This window comes from Hyla sarda, chromosome 3 (genome assembly GCF_029499605.1).
Source record: "Hyla sarda isolate aHylSar1 chromosome 3, aHylSar1.hap1, whole genome shotgun sequence".
Lineage (NCBI taxonomy): Eukaryota > Metazoa > Chordata > Amphibia > Anura > Hylidae > Hyla > Hyla sarda.
In genome coordinates, this window is record NC_079191.1 from 341,696,781 (window position 1) to 341,704,919 (window position 8,139).

Consider the following 8,139-nt stretch of genomic DNA (forward strand, 5'->3'; position numbering starts at 1 on the left):
CGGCGTATAAGACGCACCTAATTTATAGGTGCAAAATAAAAAAAAATAAAGATTTTGAACCCAATAGTGGTCTTCAACCTGCGGACCTCCAGATGTTGCAAAACTACAACTCCCAGCATGGCCGGACAGCCGTTGGCTGTCCGGGCATGCTGGGAGTTGTAGTTTTGCAACATCAGGAGGTCCGTAGATTGAAGACCACTGCATAGGAGGTAATACTCACGTGTCCCCGCCGCTCCGGACCCGTCACCGCTGCCCTGGATGTCGCTCCATCGCTGTCACTGTGTCCCCGTCGCTCCGGAACGTCTCTGCTGCCGGCCGGGTATCCTCGCTCTCTGTCGCCACCATCACGTCGTTACGCACGCCGACGCACGTACGTGACGACGTGATGACGAGGAAGGAGAGCGAAGGCCATACAGGGGATCCCTGAACGGAGAAAACACCGAGGAGGCAGGTAAGGTCCCTCCCGGTGTCCTGTAAGCACTAACCCGGCTATTCAGTCGGGCTGTTCGGGACCGCCACGGTAAAATCGCGGCAGTCCCGAACAGCCCGACTGAACAGCCGGGTTAGTGTCACTTTCCCTTCAGACGCGGCGGTCAGCTTTGATCGCCACGTCTGAAGGGTTAATACAGGGCATCACTGCGATCGGTGATGTCCTGTATTAGCCGCGGGTCCCGGCCATTGATGGCCGCAGGGACCGCCGCGATAGTGGTGTATTCGCCGTATAAGACGCACCGACTTTTCCCCCCCAGTTTTGGGGAAGAAAAAGTGCGTCTTATACAGCGAAAAATACGGTAATCCATGTATATTTATTTTTTGTTCCACTACTATGTATGATGAAGAAATCATGTTTTTCTCATCGCACCCTCCAGTAACTAAGCGAAAATTCTCTAGCTAGCGCACATTAGTTTTCAGACTCTTCCTCCCTTCCCCCCTCTTTCCTCAGGGCCTTTATCACAGTAATCCCCAAAGAAAACAAGGACTTGTCCCTCTGCTCCAGTTATCGCCCGATCTCCCTACTGAATTCGGACGTGAAGCTATTTGCTAAACTACTAGTGAACCATCTGTCTGGCCTCATGGAGACCCTGATCCACTTTGATCAAGCCGGCTTTATTCGCGGGCGAGAAGCTCGTGACAATACATTGCAAACCTTCTCCGTAGTTCATCATGCCCTCCGTAACCGGATCCCGACCTTTTTGCTTTCATTAGACGCGGAGATGGATGGACATGGGCTTCCTGGACGAGACACTCATACAAATAGGATTGGGACCCCTGATGAAATCGCGCATAATGTCCATATACTCCCATCCCCAAGCCCAAATAAGAATCAATGAACAGCTCTTCGTCCCATTCTCAATCTCTAATGGCACGCGGCAGGGCTGCCCATTGTCTCCCCTGTTATATGTCCTCTGCATGGAGCACCTGCTCATCGATATTCAAAACAATACAGACATTAAAGGTGTAAACACCCCCTCAGGCCACTACAAATGCTCAGCTTTTGCTGATGACCTGCTCCAGTTCCTTACCACTCCCCTGACCACTTTACCTTCACTACTAAAGACTATACGACAGTTTTCATCATAGAGCAATTATAAACTTAACCCCTCTAAATGCGAAGCCCTAAACGTAAATCTCCCTCCTGACATCGTCCGTGCGGTATCCTCTGCTTTCCCGTTTACTTGGCAACCCGCCTCCTTCAAATATCTGGGTGTACAGATCCCCTCGAACCCCCGTGACACTTTCCAACTTAACCTTCCCCCGATACTCCGTACCCTGCAATCAGACTTGTCTCGTTGGGAGCGCAGAGATTTTTCCTGGATTGGGAGGATAAACATCATTAAAATGAATATCCTCCCCCGATTGTTATACCTATTCTCCTGTGTCCCTGTGCACTTGCCGCGCACGTCCTTCCGTGAGGTCTCTGCACTCTTCTCAAGATTTGTCTGGGCAAACGGTTGGCCCCATGTAGCCCGACATGTCCTGATGAGGCGTAAAGCAGACGGTGGTTTTGCCCTCCCGGACTGCCTTTCTTATTACCTAGCCTCCATATTATCTAGAGTCCTTGATAGCTTCCATAGTCGTGAAACCAAGCAATGGGTTCAACTAGAGACAATGTCCTCCTCTGTGGATCCACGTTCCCTTCTCTGGCTACCCACGACTGCTCTCCCAAAACAAGTCTGAGACTTCTTGCCACCTGTCATGCCCTCTATTGCAAAATCCTGCTTCACCTATCTACAACACTCCCCAGTCGGGGAACCCGATGGCCCAATGACCCCAATTTTTGGCAACTCCTCATTCCCTCCGGCCCTTTCTTCTGCTTCCTTCCTGGGTATCCTTAGGTCACAGGGAACAACCTTCTACAATCTTCTTACCTCGACAGGCCTCAAACCGCTCGCTGATATCCTCCCTGACGAAACCCCTTCCCTACTACACACTCTCCAATATGCGCAATTCCGCCATTATTATCTCGCCTCTGCAGTACCCATGAGACTCCACCGTCCCTTGACACAATTTGAATCTATGTGTGTCTCCATTTCATCAGTAACATGTCCGGTCAGTGTTCTCTATAGACTGATTTTGACCTCTCTTACAACGACCCCGCTGCCCTTTCGCCAGAGTTGGGAGAGGGCTTTGGGTGATGTCTTCTCTGAGGAGGAGTGGCAGATGACCCTTTCCGCTTGTCATAAATCCTCCATCTCCTGTAAGGCCCAAGAAACTAACTACAAATTACTGACAAGATGGTATAGGGTCCCTGCATTACTCTCCCGCTTCTACCCCTCCTTACCGGATGTGTGTTGGCATTGCGGAGCCCAGGGTAGATCGATTTGCCATATTTGGCTATCATGCCCGTCCTTTACCCCCTTTTGGTCTCATGTCTTGGATGTGATATTCAGGTTAACCCACGTACATATCCCTCTGGAACCGAAACCCCTCCTGTTGTCTATCCTCCCCTCGCCCTTGCCCAAATGGACTAGCACCCTTATTCGCTTTCTTCTCCTAGTTGCTAGGTTGGTAATCCCCAGGCTGTGGAAATCTACAGTTCCACCCACCCTCTCCTCCTGGCTCCAGGAGGTGGCCCACCTCCACAAAATCGAAGAACTACTGGCGGACTCAGAACGAAGAGAAGACAAACACTTTAGGATCTGGTGCCCTTGGCAGCAATTTATTTAATCCCCTGATTTTAGCAACCTACACTCTCAATAGCTCTGCCCGCGGACTGTATTACCCCCCCCCCCCCCCCTCTGAACCTACGTGACCCTATCTGAGCCCTCTCCACATAGCCTTCCCTATAGCTCTGGGGTGCGAGAGATGTGACTGACCCACACGATGAGTTAATCTGCACCTTTTCTTATCCCACCTTTTCTCCCTCCCTCCTCTCTTTCCTTCCCCTCATGATTCCCTTCACTCTTGCTTCTCCCTCCACCTTCCTTCCCTCTCCCCTTTTGCTCTAATCTTTTAGGCTTCTCAAACCTCCTCGACCCTGATTTAACACTTCTATGCAAGCCTCCTCTACAGTTCTATTTGCTCCACCCTGAAGCATACGGAGGCTTGACCTCATTGTGATATGTTACTTGCTCATTGTGGTTCGGCTGATTATGGAGACTTTCTATTTCTGTTGTTCCTATATTAAGCGTGTACTTGATACTGTTTAAACTTCAATAAAACATTTACTTAAAAAGATAAAAAATTAAAAAAAAGAAAGTAAGTCCAGCTTACCCAGCCCAAGACATTTGGAGCACGGATCCAGGTGCTGGACGGCACCAGCGTAACAAATAGAAAGAAAACGGATGGGATCCAGCTGGTGAGATGTAAAATAACTGTTTTTTCCGACATGACAATACACTGGAACACAGGTAGGTGACACGTTTCAAGTGCAGGTGTGCTCTTAGTCTTTTTAAAAGCCAATTTTGAAAGCCAGGTCTGTTCTGGTGTAGGTTTGTTGTGTAATTGAAGGCTGTGCCTCAAATTTGTGATTTATTTTTTTAGAAAAGTTGCACGTTGTAAATCACTGACCACTGCAAAGTAAAAGTCAGACCTCATGTAAAACATCTGTTCAGTGAGAAATCGTGCAGGCCGGCATACAGCAAAAAGTCTCACAAAAACCTGCACATTCAAAATTTTTGTGATAAATATACACAAATAAACCTGTGTAAATTTCTTGATAAATATCCCCAACAGAGTGGCACAATAAGCTTGGTAATTGCACAGTGACATTTATTGTCACAAAACACTTGAGCATTGTGTTTTGGCTCTGTAGTTTCTTGTACTCGCTAGATCATCACCTTTCAAGGCATTAACTCCAACCACTCTCAGTTACAAACATGCACATCTCCTTCCTGACTTTCTATCTAGCTGGTGTACCCTCCCAGAAAACTGAGTGATAGCACATTCTCAGCTCAGGTTAAAAAAAAGAATATTGCCTCATAGAGAACCATTTACAAACAGCTCCTTGTACTGTTCCCACTTTTAAAGGGGTACTCCGCCCCTAGACATCTTATCCCCTATCCAAAGGATAGGGGATAAGATGTCAGATTGCCAGGGTCCCGCTGCTGGGGACCCCGGGGATCGCTGCTGCAGCACCCCGCTATCATTACTGCGCAGAGCGAAATCGCTCTGCACGTAATGACGGGCAATACAGGAGCCGGAGCATTGTTACGTCACGGCCCGCCCCTGTCAATACAAGTCTCTGGGAGGGGGCGTGGCAGTCACCACGCCCCCTGCCATAGACTTGCATTAAGGGGACGGACCGTGATGTCATGAAGGGGCGGAGCATTGACGTCACGCTGCTCTGTCCCCTGTATCGCCCGTCATTACGCACAGAGCGTACTCGCTCTGTGCAGTAATGATGGCGGGGTGCCGCAGTGGCAATCCCCGGGGTCCCCAGCTGCGGGACCGTGGCTATCTAACATCTTATCCCCTATCCTTTGGATAGGGGATAAGATGCCAGGGGCGGTGTACCCCTTTAACTGGCAACCCCCCCCCCCCCCCCACTCCACAAGACTTTCTTTACTAGGCCTCTAAAACACCAGTTTATCTTGTAGACCAAAATGCACAATGTGTCAAAAATTAAATGGGCACTGTCAGATACAAAAACTTTTCATATGTTGTACATCTTAACAAAACATTAACCTTTCTAATATACTTCAAAGGAAAATTGTATGTCCTTTTATAGAAATAATGGCTTATAAAATCATGGCTTTGTCTAAGCTGAAACACAAGCATGGACAAAGTCCAGTAAGTGAGGGTGGGCTAGCACAGATGAATACTATCAGACAGCAGAGAGACATGATTTTATAAGCCATGATTTAAAAAAAAAAAGGAAATGAAATCTTCTTATGAAGTATATTAGAAAGGTTGATATTTTGCCAAGATTTACAACATATAATTTTTTTTTTAATTAGAGAGTGCCCATTTAAGTATAACCTTACTGATTTAATAGGAATTAAGATGGTAAGTAGCAGCCAGGTGCTGGTTACCAAATGACCATGCACTTTTATTTTTTTTTTCATGACTGTATGGCAGATGGCAAAAGCAGCATAACACAATAGACAATTCTGGAGAATGCTTTTGGCCTTTCTCCATAAAGTGGGGAAGATGATGTTTTACAGGTTGAAAGTTAAATGATAAAGTAAGAATAATGTTAGAAATTGCACTGCAGTTCATGCTATTATAAATGGAGTTCTATTTAACATAGAGAGTATTTCTGATACCAGCAGAAAAATACAACTGTACTTTTTAGTGTTCTGTAATTTGGAACTCATTTTCCTGCCCATCATACTCTATTCTTATGTACACCTGGATCATTTTACATAATGCAGAAACCTTGCCATTAGACACTGTACCTGAGAATGCAGAGTGCCTTGGCTCATACATTTTTTCAGTATTAATATTTTACTTTCAACTGCACCAGGTTAGCCATGCCTGAAATAATAATTTGAATGGCATGTTCACAATGCTAAGTGCAGGGGAGGAGTGTCAAATTATATATATATATCTGTAGAAATAGAAAGAAAAGGACCGATGGTGCCTCGTTTATTACCCTAAAGCATCAGATGGTGGGTGGGGGGCAACCCCACGGGGCTTATAGATGGCCACTCACCTTAAAATAATGTAAATGCGCATATAACCCACGATTATATCGGGGTAACAATAGTGCAAGCTGCTGTTGTGCCAAAGGGTTGCAGGGAAAGACAGGAGTCGTCCTGGGCGTGAACCGTGGAAGCAAGACAGTAAATAAAAAACTTGAAGTAGGAAAAGTCCTCAGCAGGACATTTTATTAGAAAAAAAAACAGACAAGATTACACGTTTCGGGAGGATCCCTCTCTTCCTCAGATCAGGTTCCCTGATCTGAGGAAGGGAGAGATCCTCCCGAAATGCGTAATCATGTCTGTCTTTTATTTTTTGTAATATAATGTCCTTCTGAGGACCTTTCCAATACCTCTGTCTTCCACCCCATCCTCCCACAAAAGTCAGCAGCGCCTACTTCAAGGCTTTTATTCTGTCTTGCTTCCACGGGGTCAGTACTTTCCTCAGGGAGAGGACACCTCTTCAGGTGTAACGGAGATTCAGGTTATGCCATTTAGCACTCTGCAGGCATTCTGGGTAGGGGAATATGCAAAGCAGCTCATTACACAACCTTTTCAGGAAGTGTTCCCTGGTATCAGCTTAGCTCCTGTTAAGGAATATAAAAAGCTGAACGGGATATATGCCAAGCCAGACTACTCCCCAAAAGGGAAGTTTCGACCCATCTGCAGACAGCTTTTTTTTTTAAGCCGAGGAACGTGCTCTCGATTCACCCAAAGTGCAAGAAAAAGTGCAAACGTGTTACACTAAAAAAAAAACATGCACAAAGGATGCGGTCTATCGCAAGCCCTTCTCCGATAGGAGAGAGGCCCCAACAAACCTTACCCTTCGCCTCCGGACCAAAAGGTACCTGCGAGGTTCCAGGTTCGATGTCCCTTTTCGCCGAAGCTACTAGGGGACCACAAATGCTCCCGGCACCCCCCTTGGCGTTAGCCAAGGTACCCTGCCAAAGCAGGAGTACCCGGGTGTTTGCAGGGAGGTGCAGAACCTAATGGCCACACACACCTCCCCTAGACCGCCAGGAGGGACACCCAGAAGGGCTACCGCATCCTGACAAACCCTGTGAACACACAACACGCAAAAAGTGACACAGTGAGACAAAAAGAAATAAATAAGTGAATGTGTGCAGATATACTGCCCAGACATCCGGCCGGATCTATAAAAATTTCTCTGATCCTAGCCAGAAGGCCAGGAATCAAGAGGTGAGTGCCACAAGGTGAAGAGATTATGGTGCCCGTGCTTCAACTCAGTGAGCCTATCCTCCCAGTGAGTTTCGGCACCTCAGGGTCACCACTCCCCGAGGCACAAAAGTACCTCGGCTCTAGACCCTCTCAGCCTCATGGCGAGACCCGGAGGGAACAGATAACATCAGGGCAGCCGTCGAGCTGATTCCTCAGAACCAGCCCCAGAAAGCCCTGGTACACCTGCATCCTCCATGCAGCACCCATCCCCACCAGCATGAAAACTGATAAGAACAGATACTACACTTGATCTTAACCAAAAGGCCGAGAAGCGATCTGCAGACAGCTGTTTCGGGGTTTTTGCTCCTCGTCAGTACAGAGCAGGGTGATCTGGCTTGGCTGTGGTGAGAGGCCTGAGGCTTTAAACAGGGTCAGTACTTTCCTCAGGGAGAGGACACCTCTTCAGGTGTAACGGAGATTCAAGTTAGGCCATTTAGCACTCCGCAGGCATTCTGGGTAGGGGAATATGCAAAGCAGCTCATTACACAACCTTTTCAGGTAGTGTTCCCTGGTATCAGCTTAGCTCCTGTTAAGGAATATAAAAAGCTGAACGGGATATATGCCAAACCAGACTACTCCCCAAAAGGGAAGTTTCGACCCATCTCTCCCAGGGGGAGAGATGTGACCTGAAAAACTGGCGTCCCATCTCTTTCCTGAACGTGGACTACAAGATCCTCGCCAAGGTGCTGGCCAACAGGCTGAAACCTGTCATGGGGCAGATCGTCCATTCGGACCAGACCTGCGGCATTCCTGGTCGCAGGATTGCTGACAGCCTCGCCCTTGTGAGAGACACGGTTCATTACATCCAGGACCGTGG

At 47.6% G+C, this 8,139-nt stretch overlaps 1 pseudogene; it reads right to left on the minus strand.

Moving 5' to 3' along the window:
• Positions 1–7,488: 7,488 nt before the first annotated feature.
• Positions 7,489–7,598, minus strand: LOC130363246 (U2 spliceosomal RNA; annotated as a pseudogene).
• Between the last annotated feature and the right edge of the window lie 541 nt (positions 7,599–8,139).